The sequence below is a fragment of the Balaenoptera physalus genome, assembly GCF_965194825.1.
Source record: "Balaenoptera physalus genome assembly, chromosome: 18".
NCBI classification, from domain to species: Eukaryota; Metazoa; Chordata; class Mammalia; order Artiodactyla; family Balaenopteridae; genus Balaenoptera; species Balaenoptera physalus.
Genome location: NC_138899.1, coordinates 27,391,900 through 27,415,709, shown reverse-complemented (window position 1 = coordinate 27,415,709; position 23,810 = coordinate 27,391,900). Strand labels below are relative to the sequence as shown.

The window sequence follows — 23,810 nt, the reverse complement described above, 5'->3', positions numbered from 1 at the left end:
ACACTAAAGAAAATTATCAAACCACAAGGGAAGATGTTAAAAGAAGAAAGGAACAGAGAACTACAGAAACAACCAGAAAACAAGTAACAAAATGGCAATAAGTACATACCTGTCAATAATCACTGTAAAGGTAAACGGACTAAATGCTCCAGTCAAAAGACACAGGGTGGGGCTTCCCTGGTGGCGCAGTGGTTGAGAATCTGCCTGCCAATGCAGGGAACACGGGTTCAAGCCCTGGTCTGGGAAGATCCCACATGCCGCGGAGTAACTGGGCCCGTGAGCCACGATTACTGAGCCTGCGCGTCTGGAGCCTGTGCTCCGCAACAAGAGAGGCCGCGATAGTGAGAGGCCCACGCACTGTGATGAAGAGTGGCCCCCACTAGCCTCAACTAGAGAAAGCCCGTGCACAGAAACGAAGACCCAACACAGCCAAAAATAAATTAATTAATTAATTAAAATATATATATATATAAAAAAAGACACAGGGTGGCTTAATGGATAAAAACAAGACCCATCTATATGCTGCCTAAAAGACAGTCACTTGTAGGCTAAGTGTAAGACCTGAAACCATAAAACTCCTAGAAGAAACAGAGGCAGTACACTTTTTGACATTGGTCTTAGCAATATTTTCTGAGTCTGTCTCCTCAAGCGAGGGCAACAAAAGCAAAAATAAACAAATGGGAACACATAAAACTAAAAAGCTTTTGCACAGTGAAGGAAACCATAAACAAAACAAAAAGGCAACTTACTAAATGGGAGAAGGCTTTTGCAAATTATATATCCAGTGAAGGATTAATATCCAAAATATATAAAGAACTCATACAACCTAGTATCAAAAAAAAACCAAACAATCCTATTAAAAAATGGTCAGAGGACCTGAATAGACACTTTTCTAAAGAATATATACAGATGCTCAACAGCCACATGAAAAGATGCCCAACATCACTAATTTTTACAAAACGTAAATCAAAACTACAACGAGGTATCACCTCACACTAGTCAGAATGGCAATCATCAAAAAGACAAGAAATAAAAGTGTTGGCAAGGATGTGGAGAAAAGGGAACCCTTGTGCACTCTTGGTGGGGATGCAAGTGGTGGTGCAGCCACCATGGAAGACAGTATGGAGGTTCCTCAAAAACTTAAAAATAGAACTACCATACCCTCCAGCAATTTCACTTCAGAGTATTTATCCAAAGAAAATGAAAGCACTAATTCAAAAAGATATATGTACCCCAATATTCTGTTGCAGCATTATTTACAACAGCCAAGATATAGAATCAACCTAAGTGTCCATTGATAGATGAATGGAAAAAGAAGATGCGGTATACACAATGGAGTATTACTCAGCCATAAAAAAGAATGAAATCTTGCCATTTGCAACAACATGCATGGATCTAGAGGGTATTATGCTATGAAATAAATCAGACAGAGAAAGACAAATATCATATGTTTTCACTTACATGTGGAATCTAAAAAAAAAAAAAAAAAAAAGAACAAATATAACAAAATAGAAATAGATTCATAGATACAGAAAACTAGTGGTTGCCAGAGGCGAGGAAGCCAGGGGTATGGGCAAAATAGGTGAAGGGGATTAAGAGGTACAAACTACCAGATATAAAAGAAGTAATTCACTGGGGCGTAAGGTACAACACAAGAAATATAGTCAATAATGTAACAACTTTGTATGGTTATGTAATGTACAAAAATATCGAATCACTATGTTGTACACTTGAAAGTAATATAATACAGTAAGTTAACTAAACTTCATTTTACAAAAAAAAAAAAAAAAAAGAGAGGGAACAGACATCCTTTCCTGATCTTAAAGTGAACATTGCTAATGTTTCCCAGCTAAGGATGATGCTTGCTCTAGCCATTCCTGTCTTTGCACTGATACTTTTCTTCCCTTGCTAAAAGCTTTTCTCACGAATGAATATTGACTTGTATCACATCTTTGAGGTATATCTGGTCATCTATTAAGATGATTATGTGGATTTTTTAAATCTTTCATCTCATGCAAGCTCCAAGAGATCTTGTCTGTCTTGTTCACACTTTTACCCCAATACCTAGGATGGTGTCTTCCTCATTGCAGGCACTTTAGAAATATTTCTTGAACAAACACATGTGTTAGCAAATAAATAAAAGTATTATTGTGATTAATTACACTGACGGAGCTCTAATAGTGACTAATACTTGCATTCCTAGGATAAACCCTAATTGGTTATGATAACATTCTTTTAATACATTATGAATTTAATTTGGCACTTTTTAAATTTAAAGTTTTGGTATCTATGTTCATAAGTTAAACTGCACAGTTTTCTTTTAGGAGCTATGCTTATCTAATTTTGACACCAAGGTTATCCTTGTAGAATAAAGTGGAAAGTGTTTCATCTTTAACTTTTTCTGTAATAGTTTCTTTAACGTTGGAATTATCTTTTTCTTGAAGGACTGGTAGACCTCACCCATTAAACTGACCTTGCCATTTTCTTCTATATTTGTTGGTCTATTTATATTTTCTTATCTCTCTCTGAGCAATTCTTAATATACAGCCCATGAAAACCACTAATTTTGTAAGATTTTCATATTTATCAATATAACATTGTACACTGAATTCTCTCAAAACTTTAGTCTCCACATCTGTAGTTTATGTCATATTTTTTAACCCTGATTTGTATCTTCTCTCCTTTTATTCCTTGATAAAATTCACCAAATATTTTTAATAGTTTAGTGATTATTTCAAAGAAAAATTTTAGGTTTTTTTTGTTATTTACCATTTTTATTATGCTTGGCTTAACTTTATATGCCAAATGCATAAATTTTATTTTTTTCTACTATACTTTTCTACACTTTGATTTCCTTTTTCCAACATCTTGAGTTGAATGCCTTGCTTATTGATTCTCAAACTTTTAATCAATGCATTTCAAACTCTAATCAATGCATTCATGTCTATAAAATTTCCTAAGTATAGTTTTCCTAAGTACATGTCTATAAAATTTCCTACAGATTTGATATATAGTTCACTTACTGTTGTTTATTTCTAGATCATTTATAACTACAGTTTTGCTTCCCTATTTAGGAATTTTTAGGGTTTCTTAAAGCTATCTTTTTCTTATTTACTTCTAATATTATTTGCATTATGAACAAATATTGTGACCAGTATCATTTCAGCTTTGGGAGGTTTTTTGTGTTTTTATTTGTTACTTAATACACCATGAATTTTTGTAATAGTCTATGTATTTTGAAAAGAATGTATATGCTCTTAATGTTTTGGATATGTAATAGATCAAGCATGCTGATTGTTATTCAAATATTCTATTTTCTTATTTATTCTTTATCTATGATTTATTTATATTTATGATTTTTAGAGACATGTATATTTTCCCTGTCCTAATTTTTCACTTTCTCCCATAAAATATACAAAGAAGGACAAAATAGCTTGTTCACCATCGACTCCCCAGCACCTAGAACACTGCCTTCCATACGCAAATGGACTGAATAAGATCCAGACAGTGTCATCTGTCTGCCAAGTTAATGAAACAAGGAGGCCACTAGACTGAGGTGGTTCTAATGCCTTATCAATCTATGTAAGCAAACCAAAACCTAAGCCTGTAACATCTCAAGGTTAAGAAATCAAAATCTAAGGACAACCAATCATAAACAGTCAACTAGGCTTTCTCAAAGTAACCCCTCAGCCAGTCAAATAATTTCCTTGCTTTGCTTCCACAAAAAGTCCTGCCTCTAGCTCCTGTTGGTGGAGCATGCCTGACCACTTCTAGTCTGGTGCTGCTCAATTTAGGGTTTTGCCCAAATAAACTCTTAAAAATTGTAATAGGTCTCAGTTTATCTTTTAACATGCCTTAAAAGACTTATTAAAGTCAGGAATATTGTCCTATTCATCCATGTATCCTCCAGAACTCACACTGCTTCCTGGCACATAGTAGGTGCTGAATGAGTGTGAAATGAATGGATAAATATTTAGCCCACCAGTATATAGATGGGTCATTTTCAAATGTCACAGTGCAAAACTTGATTTCATTTTCAACTCAGGTGCCCTTTATATATACAGGACCTAAGAAACAGTTTTTGATACCCAGAGCAAAAAAGCTAACCTTAATCAAATTGGAAATAAATATTCTGTTGTGATCAATGTCATCATGTAGATGGGGCTACAGAAAGAAGAACTAAGCTTCCTCATTCTTTAGAATGTTAAAGCCTGAAATCCTCCAGATCCAACTGAGGCTGACTCCCAAACTCTGTTTTCTAGGCCAGGTACTGAGGCCTGAAAGAAAGACCAGGGACCATCTATTCACCTCAGACAATATTAACAATTGATCCAGATCACCAATAAACTGACCCAACTTTGGCTGTCAGTATATATTAAATATGAAGATGGGCTAAATGAACAGATAGGTCTGGTTTTCTCACGCTTAGATAGCCTCTTGACCCCCTTCCCTATTCATCTCTTGGGTTCTTATCACGCACTTAAAATTTGGAAGATGCGTACAAACAGAAAGAGCATCAGTATTTTTCACCTCTGCTTCCCAGAAGCCAAAACCTGCCTTCCTTTGTGCACTCCTGAACTAGCCCTAGGAAATCCAGAACCAGCCTGCCCCAGGCCTCGTGGATATGCACTATCCAGACCACATAAAGCCTTTTACAGGCCACTGGATTTGTGTGGCTTGTCAATAAGGAGCTTAGGACCCTGTGTAAAGTGATACCTCAGGTGCCCTGGTTACTCAAAGCTGAAAAGAGGATTAACTTTTAACGTATTATCAAGCTCCCATGCTGTTTCAGGGTGACCTCCCTGGGAAGGAGGCTCTGAGACAGAGCCTATTGTACAGGATATGTATTAAGGAAGGACCTTGGAATTAACACATTAGGAAAGGAGGGAAAGGACATAGCAGTGGGCAAAGGGAGAAGTTAAGCACTGATGCAGGCCATTTGACACCTCATCTGATCCCACAGGGAGCTCTGGTACTAGAATGACTGTCAGAGTTGTCCTGAGTTGGACAAAGATGGCCATGCCCCTATACACATGCATCCACCAGTCACTAGATGCAGGCCACCCTGGGAAGGGACATGACCTTGGGTGAGGTGGCTCTCTGCAGCTGAGCTGATCTCAGCTGAAGATGACTGAAGGCTGTTGGTGGCAGCACTCCCAAAGCAACTGGGGTAGTAAGTCTTTCCTTCAAGGGGAGATCTGGGCAGCATATCACAGTGTCATACATGAGTTATCTAGGCTGGAGATTAGGATCTCTCTAGTTAGAAGACAGAACAGCAATACTCAAACTTTTTCATCTCAGGATTCCTCTCCACTCCTACAAACTATTGAGGGCCCAAAGAATCTTTATGCGGATTATATTTACCTTTAAAGAAATTAAACTGAGAAAAAATGTATTTGTATATTAACCTATGTTAAAATAACTGTATAAATCTATTACCTACTGAAAAATAAACCCTATATTTTCAAAAACAGAAAAAAAGTAATTATAATGACATTGTTCTACATTTTTTACTTAAATCTTCATGTCGAATTTAATGGATGACAGCTGGATACCTTACTTCTGAAGTTAATTTGTTTCAGTAGGTTTTTTAGTTGAAGTATATGAAAAACATCTGACCTCACACAGATATGTAGTTAGAAAAAAGGAAAAGTGTTTAAAAAGCCTTTTCAGGTCGTTGAGGATATTCTTCTTCAATGCTACACCAAAACTCAACAAGTATTATTTTCTTAAAAGGTAGTTGTAACATGGAAACAGAAACCATATGAATGAACTTTACAACTATGATTGCTACTGTGTTACACTGAAATACATTGTTCTATGTCACCTTTCAGTGAATCTTTCACTCCTGTATGATTTTGTAAACTCATGCACTGTATCTCATGCATTCCATTTTACAACAAAAAATTACATTTGTTAATGTCCCACCAATCTTATCAGAAAGTCTTTGTATACTAAAGAGCTAAGTTCATGGTGGCATATCCAAGTTTTCCAAAATTTTAAGTTTTGCTTTCAAGCTTTAATTTGATCATTGGAAACAAAAACCGTCAGTCATTTTCCTCAAAGGGACAGGTTCATTTTGCTTATTTTTAAGAAACGTCTACCAAATAATCAAGTCTGAATAACCATGGTTTAGCTGTCAGTCATTCATTCAAGTAAAAACTGTGTTTCATGGAAAAAGGAGCTAGTTGAGCTCTCAAGGCACAGCATCACACCAGTTCGCTTTCTTGAGATACGCATAGCATGTTAGCTTGCAGCAGCGGGAGGCTTATGGGTACTTCCCATTTATCAACAGAATGTTAAAGAGATATACTTAGGGTTGAGATTTAATAATGTCAGTAATTTGTACTGTTTCATCAAAGACATTCTGTGAGTTAGTGACGGTGAAGAACACAATGACTCTGTCACAATTGATGCCCTGCCTTTAACTCTGCTGAGGCACTAGCACTTTTAGCCATCATTGCTTTTACATCATCAGTGCAAATGTCAACACAGTGAAAAAGGCAAATATTGTCTTCATACTATTTATATCAATAATACTGACTATGCAGACTCCTGAGAGGATCTAGGTGAACCCCCAATCATTCGCAGACCGTCCACTGACCAGAACTGAGAGAGAGTATCCAAAACCCAATACAAGAAGGCTCAAAAAAGTCACTATGATAAACTGGACATGTAAATCCAGTGAACTTCCTGTGGCCTTGATTCTGGATTTTTTCCTACCCCATCCCTAAAAAATGTGTGAAAACTATGTGAATAAGTATCCAGGATAATACATTTTTCCCTCTCTCAAAGGGAGGATGCCTTTGGGAGTTTTTCCCTAGAAAATTCTAAGATGGCTTTGAGACCTTCTTCTAGAAAGCACAAGATGAGGTTGAGTGTAGTGTGGTCTTAGCAGAAAATCGTGAAAAATGCCATTATTTGTGCTACAGAAATTCCTAGAACCTGAAACCCAATGTAATTGAAATTTTTCAAGTGGAGGGAGAGAAGGTAGGGAGTTTTACCAGGTGTTTGGTCTTTAGCAAAGCAAAGCAGTGCTAAGCATCTGCTCTTTAAATCTATATGAAGTAGTTTGGGGTCTAACTTAACTCAGAAAAAAAATCTCTCCATTAATAGGTATAAAAAGAAATTTGTAGCTGCTATAACGAAATAGAAAGCAACCAGAAATAAATTTGTTTAATAAAGGAAATTGAGCATGCTGTATATATCTCTAGATATTCTATCCAAACTATCTCACTAGCTTAATCTAGTTACCTAGTAGTAAGGCAATTCCACAATGAAGATTTAGGGTTGGTGTATATTTAGAGTTCTGCTGTGATCCTGGATGCTTATAACAAAATACTTCTCGTAGGAGAGCAAGCCCCTTGGTGATCTTTGCATTGTTATATTCAATTAAGCAACAATTTACTCTGTTTTTGTTTTTAATGGGACTCACCATTTACTGTCACTACTGGTCCACCAGAGAGGACACTTTAGTGTTCTCTACTTTTCTCTTCAGAACAGAATCTGCACTAAAACATCAGAGTTTGCTTTTCTAGCAATGAAAACGCCTGTGACTTATGGACAGCCGGCTCCATCTAGCTGTCCATCCCGTATCATTCCTCCATCCGTGTTCCATAAATATAAAATAATATATACAAGCTATCATTAAAATAACATTTTCTTCTAAAATGGACAGATCAGTGACCTCATGTATAAATAATTTTAAATATATAGCTATGTATCCATTTATTTCTATCATATTTTTCTCCTTTTCGTCTTCACTGAAAATAGAGCTGGTTATTCTAAGCAAAGACTCTAAGATCAGCATTATATTAAAACACACACTCTTTACTTCCTTTATTAAGTTTGAAATCTAGTTCTAACATTTCATGAAAGTTAAAAGGTTACTAGATTAAATGTTCAAATGATATTACATGTGAGGTTGTTTATTGAGTGCATAGGGGGTCTTTATCAGAAATATGCTAAAATGGTTCTCCTGAGACTTCTGAAGGAATGTTCTCCAATCTCTCATGTTGAAATCAATCTAAAAATATTTAGCGCTGTGTAAATCTTATAATAGCCTCATGCATCTTTATTAGGTCATGCCAATATTAAAGAGATTTACCAAAAAAATTGAGTTCTTGTAGCATATAGTTTCTATATTATTATTATTAAATTATTTTTAAATTGGAAAATTAATAAACCCTATAGTTAATCTACGTTCTTGGATGAGGTTAGGAATTTCCATTGTCACAGCAATTTTATCACTAAAAAGATGTACTAACATCTTTATGAATTCACTTAAAACCATTATTTCACTTCAAAGAGCTCCACACACATTTCAAAATACGTTGCTTTAACACATTTTCAGTGCCATTTTCACCAATATTTTATTTCACTATCACCCAGTCTTACCTCTAGTCACAAACAATAAAGCAGGGCAGTCAGGCAGTTTAACACAGCTTGAGTTCAGCAACCAGCTTACACTACGATCTTCATTCAAATCTCAAAATGAACTCTAAGGGACAAAAAAGAATTGATTCACAATTGGAACATATGACTTTATAAACTGCTCAAAGTTTAAAAAACTCTTAACACACTCTTCATATTGGACTTCTTAGAAACTACCATATTCTATTTGACTCAGAACGTACATTTGTACAGATAGCATTGCTACTCATAAAGAGTAAAAAGAAGGATATCACAAGTGGAAATCCACTTAAACTGCCCTTCTGCTGAGGCTGAATACTGCCTGTCAACTCATTCATTCATCCTCACAGTACAATTTGCAAGTCTGCTATACACATGTAACTCTGTAGTGTGCTATATCCTTAGATTCTTCAAAGAAAATATAACCTGAATTTTCCCACCTGCAGCACTGTACAGGCAATGTAAAGAGTGATGACAAGCTTCATATTTCTGCCACTGGTTCTCTTCAGGGTTAAGATATAAGCCTTTGTTAAAAGACAGTGATGGCCACTAATACCATAGCATGATTTTGTTTATCAGAAGAACCAACAGAAAGAGACGCACTGAGGAAGAGGAGTCAGGACTCATAACTCTATCAGAAGCATGACAACCAGTCAGAATGGCCAGCATCCAAAAGTTTACAAACAATAAATGCTGGAGAGGGTGTGGAGAAAAAGGAACCCTCCCACCCTGTGGTGGCAATGTGAACTGGTGGAGAACAGCATGGAGGTTTCTTTAAAAAATTAAAAATAGAGTTATCATATGATCCAAGAGTTCCACTCCTGGGTATATGTCTGGAAAAGATGAAGGCTCTGTTTCAAAAAGATACATACACCCCAGCGTTAATAGCGCCATTATATACAATAGCCAAGACATGGAGACAACCTAGGTATCCATCAACAGATGAATGGATAAAGAAGATGTGGCGTATATATATATATATATATATATATACACATATATATACACACACACACACACACACACACACACACACACACACACACAATGGAATATTACTCAGCCATAAAAGAAGAATGAAGTATTGCCATTTGCAACAACATAGATGGACCTAGAGATTATCATACTAAATGAAGTAATTCCGACAAATATTATATGATAACACTTACATGTGGAATCCAAAAAAATAATAATAATACAAATGAACTTATTTATAAGACAGAAACAAACTCACAGACATAGAAAAGAAACTTATGGTTATGGTGGTAGGGGGAGGGATAAATTAGGAGTATGGGATTGACAGGTGCACACTACCATGTATAAAATATTCATAGATAAAGAAAATGTATTTACTGTATAGCACAGGGAACTATATTCAATATCTTGTGATAACCTATAATGGAAAAGAATCTGCAAAAGTATATATATATACACACACACACACACACACACACACACACATATATATATATCGCCAAATCACTTTGCTGTACACCTGAAACTAACATAATATTGTAGGTCAGCTATGCTTCAATAAAATTTAAAAAAAGAAGACGGAGAAGCAGCAGCAGCAGCACGACAGAGTACCAGGCAAAATCTAAGCTAATGATGAACAACATAATGAGTGGTACAGAAAGAGTGCGTGTCTAGAGTCTAGTGTCAAGCATGTGTGTTGACTCCCAGCATCACCACCACTGACCGTATGGCAATAAGTGATGCACCTTGTTTTGCTTAATTTCTGTTTCTTCACAGGCATACTAGAAAGAATAAAAATTTTTCAAAGGGCTAAAATGAGGATTAATGAGATAACATATGTGGAACTACAAGGCACTGACAAAACACAGAATTTTGTAGCTGCTTTTCCCTCCTTTCTTTGGGATGGACACAGGTGTGAAGCAGAGGGCTATCAGAAGATACTAGGCGTTATGGAGGTGGGGAGGACTAAATTTGGGTGATCAAAATTCTATCATTTTAGGGGCCTGAAAACCAACTTCAGACTTGCCTAGGACACGGACACACCCTATCTTAGATCCAAAAATCAAAAAAAAGTTTTGGTAGAGCACACAAAAGAGGGCTTTATAGGTCCTTCTAAATGCTCTAAATATTTATACGTACCCCAGGTATTCCCAAAATCAATTTGAGCCTCTAAAATGTGCTCTTGGGCCTCCCTGGTGGCGCAGTGGTTGGGAGTCTGCCTGCCAATGCAGGGGACACGGGTTCGAGCCCTGGTCTGGGAGGATCCCACAGGCCGCGGAGCAACTAGACCCGTGAGCCACAACTACTGAGCCTGCGCGTCTGGAGCCTGTGCTCCGCGACGGGAGAGGCCGCGATAGTGAGAGGCCCGCGCACCGCGATGAAGAGTGGCCCCCGCTTGCCGCAACTAGAGAAAGCCCTCGCACAGAAACGAAGACCCAACACAGCCAAAAATAAAAATATAAAAAATTTTTTTTAAAAAAATAAATAAATAAAATGTGCTCTTACCACATCAGATTTGTCCTTAGTCGGCAGAACACTCTCAAACTCAACTGTGGCGCTTCTTCCTTCTTCCCTGCTTTCTCACAGCACATCTCTTTCTATCACCTGCTCTACGCGTCTTTAAATGGTTCCTACTCCTTCTTGGCCTGCGTAGTGCGTAGTGCGTCCTTTCGTAAAGCGACGCGCCTAAGAGTGACGCCATCCGAGGGCGCCGCCGCCTGGAACCGCGTGCGGGAGGTCGCACCGAGAAGCGCGCCTGCGACGAATGCTTGAGTCGCTGGTTTGCCGCGAAGTTCTTTCACGGCGAGGGCTCCAAGGCCGCGTGCACCAACCTCTTCAAGCACTACCAGCAGTCCGTTCAGAAAGCAGTAAGGACAAGGAGGTTCCGATTGAAGGACTGGAGTTCATGGGCCATGGCAAAGCTCTTCTCGACCTTGACAGTCATCTTGAAAATGGAAATTAGGAGATTGAGGACTCTGGATTGTGTCAATTAAAGCTGTGAAGATAGCGATCAAGCGATTTGATGAGTTTAGGAGGGAGAAGTTTCCTTTCCACCTTAATGTTTTCCTCTCACTTGCAAAAGATGATGAACCATCACTTTGCTTTGAGACGATTTCTGGCTTTGGCTTCTCATAGAAACTCAGTGTGCTAAATAATGGGATTTTTTGGGATTATGGTTGCAATACTTGGTCTGGGATCAATTTTAAGTATACCTTGTATGTAAATACTGATAAGCTTGTCGGGATGATCAAGGTTGCCTGACCTCTCGGGTTAGGCTGTGAAGGACATTACTATGCTGTTATTGTTCATGGAAACCACTGGTTAGGACCTCTCTTTTCTCTCATGGAGCTAATGCTCTGGAAAGGGTTCCCAGCACAACAGTTTCAACCAATGCTTGGGAGCACAGTTCTGTTTTCATATAGTAACTTAACTGTTAAGGTTGCTGGTGAATGGGGTTAGCCAAGAGGAAGACAACTTTTAACAGTTCCCTGCCTTAACAAGAGGTGTCAGATCTCAAGATGTGAAAGCTTCCAGAATGCTGCAGTGAACACCATTTCAGAACACATGATGTAGTTCGGGAATTGAGATCCTTGAAGTAGCTATGGAAGAAGATACTAAACTGCAAAGATTTGCTGTTGCTAGCTTTTAACCCAAGTCAATGAATTAAGTCAACCTGTATATCATAAAAATGCCAAAATGCTGCATCTCGTTAAATGGGGGGAGAAAAGAGTTTGCTTTATTTTCCCTGTTTACCCTGTCCTGTAATGCCTGTAATCATGAAGATGAAATAAACTGTAACATTTAGTTCAAATAAAAAATAAATGGTTCCTAGTATAGAAGTTTGTGGAAAACAGAAACATTCTCCTTTCCTTAAGTTTCAGGATGCTCAAGAAGAGTTAAAAAACCAACTAGACATGCTAAGTGAAAATGTTTCCAGAGGAAATTTAATCATTGTACAAATCAACTAAATTCAAAACCTCCATGAAACACAATAGATTAGAAACTATCTCCTCTCTTCTCATACTCGTCTGCTTTTATGAGATTACTACCATGGAGCCTCACACCGAGTAGAATATATATATATTTATTTATTATATTTATTATATATCTATATATAATATTATACATATCTTATATATATTTTATATATGTATATAAAATAAACATGGGCAAATTAGCCAAATCACTGGGTTCTAAGGCCTTTGGTTCATCTATTTTATCTAGTCCAAGCACCTAAAAATGTAGAACCAATCTCTATGGAGACATATATTATAGGGTGCCAATACACAATTTTTCCTTCCATTCCTGAATTTGGCAAATATCTTGAGCACTGTTATGGCTGACGCTTCTGCAAATTAGCAATGTCATTTTTTTGTCCATAATCACTTGATCTTCAGTTAATCTACCATAAGCTTTCATTTATTAATATATAAACTCTCACTAGTCTTCTCTATAATGTCCTTAAAGTTTGGGAAACTCTGAAGAGGCTATTTGTGAATAACGTTTAATTGATATTGAAGAAAAACCTTTAACCTAGTGGTACCATAAATGACCCTGCTAATCCCAAAAGATATGAAACAGGGAAGATTACCTAAACTATAAAATGATCAACAAAGCCCAGAGTTTTCATCCTCATTTGTGAATTTTGGCAAATGTGGTTTGATTTACTCTAATACTTTTTATTTACAAAATCCTCATGCAGTGCTCACTACATGCCAGTCACTACTCCGTGTGCTTTGCAAATATATACCATCTATGCCAAAATTACTTTTCTAAAACATGATGTTGAAACTGCCTTTTATTTGAAAGACAGACACAATAGTAAAAGCTCTCTTCAGCTACTGTGTCATGTCAAGAACAAAACAGGAAGCAAATTAGCTTTGATGGCACTGGTTCTCATTTCTATTAGAATCCCCTCTCTTGCTACTCTTACATATTCATAGCATTGTAACAACTGATGATTTCTAAATTTCTTTAGAAGTCAATTCAGATTATGAAACTTGACTCTCAGAATACCTAGCTGTTACCAATCTGACTTTACCCACGGGAACAAAGTGTTGTTTCATTACGTTTCTACCTTACATTGATCTCGTTTCACGGTGAGAATCAAACTCCAAGCATTCACAAACTCCAAGTTGTTCTCACCTCCTAGGGAGATTTCCTTGGAGAGCCATTTGCTTCATCTTTAAGTCCCTGCAGCTCCCATAAGCCCCACAGGGGCAATACTATAGAGAGGGAACTGAAAGATGAAGGAGGTGGCTCCCTAAGACAAATATAAAGGCTAATTTAAATGGCTCATAGTAATTCACCACACTGCAGTGGGGAGACCAGGTAAACAGGCTATCGATTCCACATTCACTATGCTGAGATGCAAGCCCATCAACACTGCACCTGACAGAATCTACCTACTCTGAATACCAAAGAGAGCTGAAAGGTGCCAAAGCAGATGGCAATAGCATCAAGGACTCGAAAGCACCTAGTTTCTACACTCTTCTGCATTCTGTTTCAAGAAATGTGGTCCATCTATAAGCAAAAACAAAACAAAACCAAAAAATTAAAAACTGGAAGAGCTAAGATGAGAATAATCAAAGAGGGATGGAGGTTAGTCACACTTAAAGTCTCTACTGAAAATCTGAGAAAGCTTCAATGCCCAAAACAAAGGACAAAGCAAAAGTTGAAGATAAAAAGACTGAAAAGCAACACCATCCATACTTATGTTTAGACTTCTGTTTAAAAAAAATAATAAATTGAGAGTAATTTATTGGGGAGAGGGGAAGCTTTTCTCTTGCTTATTTCTTAGGCTTCCTTACTGTGAAGCAAGGATATTAGCATCTTTCCAGCCTCTTCCTGCCCCCTTCCTCATTCCAGTCCCAGGGAGGAAGAGTGGCTCTGTGCTTGGTAAATGTGGAGAAGAGTTTGGTGACTTATCCTTGTGTAGTGGCCTGCCCCAACCTAGTGCTGCCAAGATGGGGTGTAGACAGCAAGTCTGCCCAGTTCTGGGTTCAAGATCAGAAAGGTCACTATAGTAACAAGCCCAAAGCTCTGAACTCTACCAGTGGCAAAGGGAGCTGTTTTTTGTTTTTTGTTTTTTTTATATCCCATATTTACTCTCTGTTTTATTTATTAGTTTGCTTGGAACCCAGGTGAGGAAAAGGGATGCTGATTATCGGAGGCCACCTTGGAGCTTCCTTACACCTACGCTGTTCAAATAAAATATGACTCAGAAGGCATTCTTGCACACACAGGGCTACTTCTAGAAAAAATCCAGTCTTTAGCTTGTTCGAGGTCCCCATCCTTCTAATTCCCCACTCCCCTTTCACCAGTGACTCTCCAGCCATCTCTTTCCCAAGCTCCTCCTACCCTCTTGCCTCTCAACTTCCTGTCCCTATCAAAACCTCCTTCCATTTGCTTCATTCACATCTATATGTCAATGACTGATTACAATTTATAGTGTATTCGCTCGTCATAATCCATCCCTTTGTATCCTGTGGGATTCTTTAACCTACCAGATCCGGAAGACCTCAAAAGTAAACCTGGGTCTTCCCTGGTGGCGCAGTGGTTGGGAGTCTGCCTGCTAATGCAGGGGACGCGGGTTCGAGCCCTGGTCCGGGAAGATCCCACATGCCGCGGAGCGACTGGGCCCGTGAGCCACGACTGCTGAGCCTGCGCGTCTGGAGCCTGTGCCCCGCAGCGGGAGGGGCCGCGATAGCGAGAGGCCCGCGCACCGCGATGAAGAGCGGCCCCCGCACCGCGATGAAGAGCGGCCCCCGCACCGCGATGAAGAGTGGCCCCCGCTTGCCGCAACTGGAGAAAGCCCTCACACGAAAACTAAGAGACCCAACACAGTCATAAATAAATAAATAAAATAAATAAATAAAGTATTAAAAAAAAAAAAAAGTAAACCTGATATCCCTAAAGGAAATGCAGTGGCAATGGGACAACCAGAAATAACAAATGCACCTGAGAAAAGTTACTGATTTTAACCAGTGTGTCTTTGTGGGAAGGAAAAAATCTGGGACTATTCATTTCCAAGTGTATTTTTACCGTATAAGCAAATAACTGAGAAGGAGAGAGACTAGGTCAAAATATTTTTTTCTAGCCAATTTGTAGTCATTCTTCAAGAGTGATTTTAAATGTTCCCCTATTGTTAAGATCTGATCCAATTTTCCCATGTATGGCAAGGTTCTTCCTCATCGGTGCCCCTCACAAAAGCCACAGGGCTCTTCTCCCCCTATTTTCTACATTGCTTTGGATTGTCTGCATATGTGTCTGCATAAGCTTAAGGTCTCCTCAAGGATACAGGCATGTCTGGTTGTCTTTGCATTCTCAATCTGCTACCCAGAATTTTTTTATAAATATTTGGGGAGTTGAATGGAATTGTACCAAATAATCAGAGCTCAGTGAAAAAAAGAAGGTGGCTCACATGTCTTGAAAAATTAAACTTTTCTTGAGAAAACAAGAAGTATCAGGGAAATTCTAGGAGGCAGAAGAAAGCAGAAAAATGGAAAGAGAAGAAAAGTTGAAGAACACAATAGAAATAACTTCAGAGACAGATGAGAGCATAACAGCCACATTTAGAAGTGTCCGAGGGGTTGGAATATCAGAATATGACAGCAGAGAGGACAACTCCCTTGGGGACAGAATAGAGAATGACCATGCAACAGCACAGTCACCACAGCTGTGGTGGCAGTACAAGGACAGCAAGGCAGATGATTAGGACCACTCAGACCTGGAAGCAAACGGCCACAGCCCAGGACCTTAAGAGGTCCGTCTTCCACTATGTAGGAAACATGGCTGTAAAAAACTCCTTACTCTCTCAAGCAGTATAGCCAAGGTCAAAGACCTGTAGCTTTAAGCTAAAGAGTTAAAACACCCAAAGAGGAATTTTAATAAGTATGAAAGAATTTGAAGACATAGCAAGGTCTTCCATTTAAGGAATTGGATCTTTTGATTAACAAAAAAAGAATAAAGACAAAACTGAATAAACATTCAAAAGTCAAATTTTCCTAACTTTTATATCATGCAGCCTTAAAAAAGAAGGAAATTCTGATACATGCTAAAATATGCATGACCTGAGGTAATTACGCTAATTGAAATATGCCAGTCACAGTTGGTCACAAGACAAATACTCTATGATTCCATTTACATGAGGTATCTATGAGTAGTCAAATTCATAGAAACAGAAACACAGAAACCAACATAGTAGAATGGTGGTGGCCAGGGGCTGAGGAGAAGGAGAAATGGAAAGTTGCTTAATGGGTATAGAATTTCAGTTTTACAAGATGAAAAATTCTGGAGATTAGTTATATAAGAATGTGAATATACTTAACACTACTGAACTGTATACTTAGAAATGCTTAAGATGGTAAATTTTGTGTCCTTTTTACCACAATAAAAAATACAAATTTTTTACATTAATAACTTCGTTATAAACCAATAATGTCACAAGTGATTTTCATTCAATTGGCTTCAAAACAGAGAAGAAAGGAAGAGAAACACTTCCATTATAGCCCACATCAGATGAATATATTGGAATCAATCAACCATTTTAAATTTTCACAGAATTAACAACCATTCCTCTTTAAAAAAAAAAAATCAAAAGTCCAAACCAACAACCAATATGCTTTTAGTTTATTTCACAGCTAAATCTTGAGTTTGGTTTAAAAAACACAATGTAAAAAATTCTCTGATACTGGAAATATTCAATATTTCCCCACCTACCCCAAAACTAGATAAATTCTGCATTCTTGTACATTTCTTTCTGATTTTATGCTTAGATTACTTTTTTCTTTTGGCCTTTCAAAAGCACCTGAAACCTTATACCTATGCTGTAATGAGAAAGAAAAAAATGCATTTGTTTAATTGGAAATATTTAGGGCTGAGCAGAAAAATTTGCATTCCTGCTGATAATTTCTGTACTGAGTTTGGTCCAGTGGGATTAGAAGTCTCTGAGATATTAAACCCTGGAAAGAAGAGTTTGTAATGGAAAGGCTGAAAGAACTGAATTATAGCCAGTAGCACCACTTGAATACTTTAAGCATACTCAAATGTGCTGTGTTATCATAAGAGCTTTAAAAAAAAAACACACACAGAAATGATGGAGGTTATGGAACAGACATTAGACATCGCCGGAGAAGCAGCTTCACCTCTGGGTCATTTGAGGTGGCCAGCCTAACCACAAAGGAACATCTGCAGTGCTACTCAGGGAGCTACGAGAGATGTCACACTCATTTAGACTCCTGAGATCGTTAAATCTGACAATGACTTTGGTTAACCCCTCACAGGCACCTCACTCCGGACACCTGTCCTGCGTGTATCTGATGTCTAGACTGGGGAGAATCAATTGAGTTTCTCCTCTTTTAAAGTAGAAGACACACATTGAAAGGTCTTTGTGTTTATTTGCAAGAAATACAATTCTCTTATAATATATCCCAGAGTTGTCCTCCCTTTCAGCAGAAACATCTTTCCAAGTCCACATCTCTCAGTGGCCCCTCTGAGCTGAGAAATGTGATGATCTGCTCTCAGGAAAACACAAGAACATTCCTGAACTTTTCACTTTCCTACACACACCCCAGCTGAACACAGGGTCCTGCAGGAAGGATCTATCCCAAACTTGTGTGCGCCCGTAGTGCTGGGGAATCAGTTCCTACATCTGGCAAGATGAAAATAGTCTTAACTCCAATAATTCCCGTGTGAGAATAATTAGACAAGTCCTATTTTCTGAAAGGTGCTCTCATTCTTTTGGCCCTTCGAGTTCCTGAAATCCAATCCCTTACCTATCTTAACCACCTTTCCTACAAGTTCTTTCTCACCTTGATTGATTTCATGACTATTGTAGCTTTAGCTTCCTTTTGTATCCAAGACCACAGACTTCTGAAGTCAGCTTGATTTCCTGGGCTCCAAGCACATGGTGAAATTCTACCCATTAATTGCCATTAATCTTATGACCGCTGATACTCTTCCTCTTTCCCAAAACTTAGTCCAAACTCTCAATAGCTATTAGAACTGAATTTTCTGGGGCCTGAACTCGCCCAACACACACTCACCCAAATCCTTCCCATTTCTGATTCCTTGCCTGAATCCCTCTCTCTTCCATTCCATGGACTAACACATCTTCTCATTTCTCATGGGTTTCTAGAATCTGGGGGACGGAAGTTGCAGATAATTTTCCATGCTCTTTACATCAATTCTGAACTCCAAAGTTGCGAAAGTAACACAATGAAGCCCAGATTAAAGTATTTCCTTCATCATTCAGGTAAATTTCCACAGTCAGCTGGTGTGAAATGATTAAAGTTCTAACCAGGAGCAGACTCCAGGCCATCTTGCCTGCCTGGGAAACCTTTTTAATGTAACAACTTCAGAGCACTCTGTCCCTGGAGGTATCTTTCTTACACCTTTAGCCCATAAAGAACACCACTGATAGAAATGCCTTCCTAGAAGACAACTGGAAAATAGAGGAAATTTTATAAAAGATAACCTCGGCCGCGGGGATCAAATAATCTAGAATCTACCTAAATAAAAAAAAGTCAAGCCACTCCCTTCTTAATATATGTTATTTATTTCTATATATTCATGTTTTTCACTATGGAATAGACAGCAACTAGACAGGAACCCTGCCCTCAAGGAGTGGACCCCTCATGGCTGTCTGACTTACTTGACTAGTTCTTTTCATTCTTTATCTTATTCACTGGTCATATCAGGAGCAGCTGTGAAACCAATTTGTGATTGTAGCTACTTAGTGCTAATCTCTTCATTCATTATGTACAGTCTCTTTTCCTATCAGTACTTCCAAGTTAAGCTTATTTTTTTGTACTCTTTATATGCTTTTCCAAAATAAATTGCTCATTTTGAGGCCATTTTAGCATCACAAAAGACACTTTCGTGACCCTCCTTAGAGCTGTCAATATGTACCCAGCAAGCCAAATGTATCCTGTTGATACAGAGCTTCATATACTGCTCTGAATATAAAATGATGTAATATGGTTTCAAATAGGTTTGCAAGGTCATCTTTCATTGGAGGGCATTGGTTAGCCTTTAAACCAAATTAAACCAGACCAAACAAATCACAACAACAATACAAACACTTTGTGAATAGAAAATACAGTAACTCTTACACACTCTGTAGATGATCTGAATTAAATTTCTCATACAAGCAACCTTTCCTTAACCTTTGAGCCGTATTACCTTTCCCCACTCTTACCTCCCACCAATGTCAGTCAGTATGATTTACAAAAATACACTCATTTTTAGTACTAGCCTAGAGAGTGAGGGTGATAAAAAATGCATATGATGCAGTTTAAAATCAAAATATGAGATTTTTAATTGCCTACCCTAAGAATTTCCTGTGATGTGGTTCTGTCTCCAATAGAAAGTATTTTACAAAAATTAAAATTTCTAAATAATAACTCTTTAAAAAGAGAGAGAAGAGATACTTCCTTCTCATGCAATAGCATGAGAAGGGTTCCATGGCAATAGCACATTCAGGCTAATGAAGATGGGGACTACTGTTTATTAAAAGCCTTAAAAATTGCAGCACCGAAGGTTCGCCATTGTGGTCTTATTTATCTTCACACAACCCTAGTAAGTAGATATTAATATCCTCCTTTTCTATATGAAGAAACAGAGTAAAAAAAAATGAGAGTAGATTAAAATTAGTCTTAAATCAGACCTTATTAGTAACATTTTCTTCTTCTCTTTCTCTTCTCTTTATGTCACCATTCCCTCCTTAAAACACACACACACACACACACCCCACAACACAGTGTTAAAGAGCTTATGTTATCCACATACCTACAAAAAAGTCAAGTTAACATTAAAAAATCACTTCATTGTGCCAAAACTGTGAACCAAAGGCAAACTTATGGAAGGATCTAGAAATTAGTGTATTCTGAACTAACTTGAAAATCCTCACTCTAGACTGAAAATCAGATTTCCAGTGATGAACTTCACATATGCACTTCTTGGGTGGAATACAGGGAACAGAACAGCAATACACTCTTCCTCTGTTCCACATAGATCAAAGCAACGCTTTCCCTGCCTCATAATTCCCATGAAGTTTAAACTCACCTCCCTCGGACTTAATATCTTTTTCTTTTCCCACAGTGAGGACATGCTGCCAGTGAGATGACCCAGGCAGAGGTTCAAGGCCTTGGTACTCTGTGCCTCAGGCCTTTCACTAAGAAAATTGAGTGTGAGAACTTTATCTCCAATAGTTTCTGCCTATTGTGACATCTCTCCTGGGTCTCTTCGCCCCTAAATTCTTCATTTCTTCTCAGAATTTAGCTGAAGAGCACTTTTCCCCTGCCTGTTTATCTCAATGTCTGTCTCTCACTGCTAGTATTTATTGCATATCACTGTAAGTCTTTATTGAATGTAATCTGTTTGGGGATATAGTTGGTATGAAAGATGCTTCACCAAATGAAGTTGTAAAGTATTATACATAAATACTTAATTCCTGGATTTATTTATTATCATCATTACTTATTTACCACTATAGGCGCACAGGACACCTTTGAAAGAAATAAATCTGGTCGGTTACTCTCCCAAATTTTATCAGAATATTCTTTTATCAAAATGTCTGCCAAATTGTATCAAAATCTCTTATAAGATATAAATTAATGCTAATATATAGTAATTATTAATATTCTTCACACACTATAATTTACAAAAACTTGTGCACATATAACGTGAGTTATTTTATAATTTAATCTCCCAGCTACCCAACGCTAGGAGAATTTTTGTCTCCATATGACAGGTCAGGAAAGTGAGACTCTGAAAGTTTGAATGATAACCCAAAGGTCAGATGAATAATGAGTTTCAGAGCTGGCTTCAAACTCAGGTCTCCTACTTTAGGTCCTAAGTGTTTCTCTCTCCCACAGCTGCCTATAGGATCATCAGGATGAAGGGAAATCAAGCAAGGGTCAGGCTGAGAAACAAAATGAGCTCCATTGTCTTTGTGAGTCTTTCATAAGAGTCTACGGTTTGCTGTGGATGTATGTATCACATGTTGCTACGTTAATTCAACTTGATATTTAATTCGGGGTTACTGGAGACTGAGTTTAAATTTGAAGTCCCCAAACCGAATTAATTTTTATTTGCAACAGTAGGCATTCTGGAAAGGGTCATTGCAATTAGCCCTAATTAATGTAATTTTTCTCTGGGTGCCCAAGAAATGCTGGAGATGCCTGGGCTACAACGATGCCATGAAGCGGAAAGACGCCTGCAAGTATAGGATTGGGATCCTGATCAGAGAGAGGTGCACCAGCCAAGGGGACACAGATCTGTGTGGAATACAGAAATGGTGATGTTGGTTCACATGAGTGGATATGCACATTTGGAAGTCTAATGGGCCTTGGAATTACAATCAATTACATTCATTTCATCCCGTACATCCTCACTCTCCCAATTGTGGATACAGAGAAACAGAGGCAGAAACTCTATGCAGTAATACTTTCCATGGCTAAAGAGGGACATAAATTTTAGAGGATCCTTGAAGCACCTCATTGGGATGGTAAACGCATAGCCTCTTGCAACTTCCTTTCTCTGGTGTGTGTATACCTCTCCTTGTTCACAAGAGTTTTCAACATGGCCAATTACTTTTTCATCCTTTCTTTTTGGAAGTATTCCAGATTTTACCATCTTTTTCAGGAAGATCCCTACCTCTCATTCAGGGATTCCTACACTATATCCAGTCTCACATCCTCACTCAGGGAATAGGAAAAGGAATGTGGGTTGCACATTCCTGTGGGAAGTCTGCTGAACAAACCAAAAGAGAGAATTTCAAAACAATGTTTGCTCCTGTTGCTGGGAGTTATGCAAACAATCTTTGCTTATATAATACTTTTCAATATAATTGATATTACGATGAAACACCAGCTCTAGAATCCCTTCCTAAAGAAGCATTTAACTGCAAAACCCAAAGGCTGTGGACATGCTATTCCATAAGAGGAATAAATTAACTATCGAATCTTACACTGGAAGTCCATGGAGGACATTAAGTCACCACAAAATACACTGCCTGGGAAATTTGACTCAGTTCATAATAAAATAAATTGTCACCTCGAACTGAAAAATAATTACTCTTGAACTAAGTATAACAGACCAGACACATCCATTTTGGACAAGAAAAACAAAGAAAAAGGAAGAGTAGAAAATGTAATTTCTAAGTTTACCTAAAAACCATCAGAAAGAAAAGAAATAAACAGAAAAGAAGGAATGTAATAAATCATTTATATAAGCAAACAGTGTAAATGTCTTCCATGTTTTCTATTCACATCATTGATTTTAGTTCTGTAATCAAAGAGAAGTCAAGAAACACATAGATTGAAAACTGGATACCAAAATAACTAACTTATTCTTGATGTCAAGTGGGTAAAAATTAAGCTATTATGGTGAGACCTATAATATGTTAATCTACAAGTCATTAATAGAGTTACTAGTGATTTAATTTACCATATTTATTTATATCCCCAAAAGAATGGATTATAATAATAATCAGGATTTGTGGTGATTTACAACAAAGGTTATTTAGACAAATATAATAAAATGGAAAAATAGGAAGTCAAGATTTGAGATAGCAGACAAGTTATGCTATCTGTGAAAACTATAACATTATTACTAATCAATATACAAATTTGGCTCTGAGTGTCCACTGAACTATGAAAGAAAGGAAATATGATAAGACGTTTCATGTTCATTATCTCAAAGAGGGAACACCAATTTCTTTGAAGTTACAATGTATTTCTGGGCACTAAATCTTTTTTTTTTTTAACATCTTTATTGGAGTATAATTGCTTTACATTGTTGTGTTAGTTGCTGCTGTATAACAAAGTGAATCAGCTATATGTATACATATATCCCCATATCCCCTCCCTCTTGCATCTCCCTCCCACCCTCCCTATCCCATCCCTCTAGGTGGTCACAAAGCACCGAGCTGATCTCCCTGTGTTATGTGGCTGCTTCCCACTAGCTATTTTATATTTGGTAGTGTATATATGTCCATGCCACTCTCTCACTTTGTCCCAGCTTACCCTTCCCCCTCCCTGTGTCCTCAAGTCCATTCTCTGCGTCTGCGTCTTTATTCCTGTCCTGACCCTAGGTTCTTCATAACCATAAATCTTTAAATAATGTTCTCGAGTAGACTTATACAGAGTACTCTGAGTAAAGTAATGGACAAAAATCCTCAATAACAACAAAACAAAAATTTTTTTTGTTGTCTGTTTGCTTAGAATTGCAGAAGTTTTCTTTTTCAGATTGCTTTTATTTGTAATAAATCTCAAAGCCCATGTATTAAATAAATGTAAAATGTATTAAAGGCAATTTAGTAGGAACTACAGCAATACAGCCAATATATTAGCTTTCTGGTAACCTAACTTGGTCTAAGATTAGGAAAAGCATGTTCCTGAGACTGCCTTCTTTAAATA

At 37.7% G+C, this 23,810-nt stretch overlaps 1 long non-coding RNA gene across 1 annotated transcript in view; it reads right to left on the bottom strand.

Moving 5' to 3' along the window:
* LOC309647492 overlaps positions 1-23,324 on the bottom strand; it is a 79,793-nt gene extending 56,469 nt beyond the window's left edge. Inside the window, exons 1-2 of the long non-coding RNA XR_014256083.1 lie at positions 15,292-23,324; positions 8,398-14,921 (exon numbers count right to left, since the gene is read on the bottom strand). This is a non-coding gene — a long non-coding RNA (uncharacterized lncRNA). The remainder of the gene's footprint in view (positions 1-8,397; positions 14,922-15,291) is intronic.
* Positions 23,325-23,810: the final 486 nt, after the last annotated feature.